Raw genomic sequence first — 918 nt, 5'->3', positions numbered from 1 at the left:
CATTGCTGTTCTGTTGTAAGTAATCTTAAAGATTCCTAAATGCATCTACTTTCGGAAGGCCAAATAAAGTGCTTTTGCTTTTGCCTAGAAACACACAGCGTCTCTCTGACATGGCTGCTTCAACACTAACTGCGGTTACTGAAACCACGCCTTCTTTCTTTGCGTTTGGGCGCATTATGCAAATATTTCCACATAGTGAGGTAGATATGTGGGGGTGTGTTAGAACGAGCCGTTTTAGGGGGGTGTGGCAGAGTCTTAACTTTGATAAAGAATATCTCTTTGGGTTTGAGACTTTAGTCTTTGCAACTTCAGGGATCTTATCTATGCACAATCAGCTTGTAACACTCCAAAGAGAAAGGAAAACTTGAAATCGCATCATATGACCCCTTTAATAATTATTTGTAATTATAATATTTTTATGTAATGCAATAAAATATATTTTAAGCAAAATATATAAACTTTGTTCAATTTAAAATTATTTGTAACAAATAATTTGGACATCTTCTGAGTCTATGCTGTACCTGGATGGAAAGAAGCACTTTGATGGGACAATGAGGAACCAGTGTTGAGCATTCTAGGATGAAATACTGTACCTGATAAAGCTTCACTAACATCCATCACTTCAGTTACATGAGTGTGCATATGTAGATTCTGGTTTTATTTTCAAAATGTCTTCCCTACAGCTGTTACATGCATGCATTTGATACATTCAGTAATCAATAATTTAATTTATAAGTTTATATATTTTCTGAAGCACTTTCTATGACATGTTGTTGAAAATGTGAGATGCAAATGTAAAAAACACTGTGACTACAATACTACAATGTGTGACACACTAAAACAACCATCCACTCAATTCTTTGTCTATACGCCATTTTCCCCTTCCTTTTCCATCAGCTCATAACATTGTAGTTCTAC

General features: G+C 35.1%; 1 pseudogene; it reads left to right on the top strand.

Moving 5' to 3' along the window:
• The window catches only part of LOC107701634 (acyl-coenzyme A thioesterase 9, mitochondrial-like), a 5,411-nt pseudogene extending 4,842 nt beyond the window's left edge, over positions 1–569 (top strand).
• The last annotated feature ends 349 nt before the right edge of the window (positions 570–918 follow it).

The sequence above is a fragment of the Sinocyclocheilus anshuiensis genome, unplaced genomic scaffold, assembly GCF_001515605.1.
Source record: "Sinocyclocheilus anshuiensis isolate Anshui unplaced genomic scaffold, SAMN03320099.WGS_v1.1 scaffold1626, whole genome shotgun sequence".
NCBI lineage: Eukaryota > Metazoa > Chordata > Actinopteri > Cypriniformes > Cyprinidae > Sinocyclocheilus > Sinocyclocheilus anshuiensis.
Note: the sequence above shows the minus strand (reverse complement) of the source record. Positions and strands in the feature narration are given on the sequence as shown.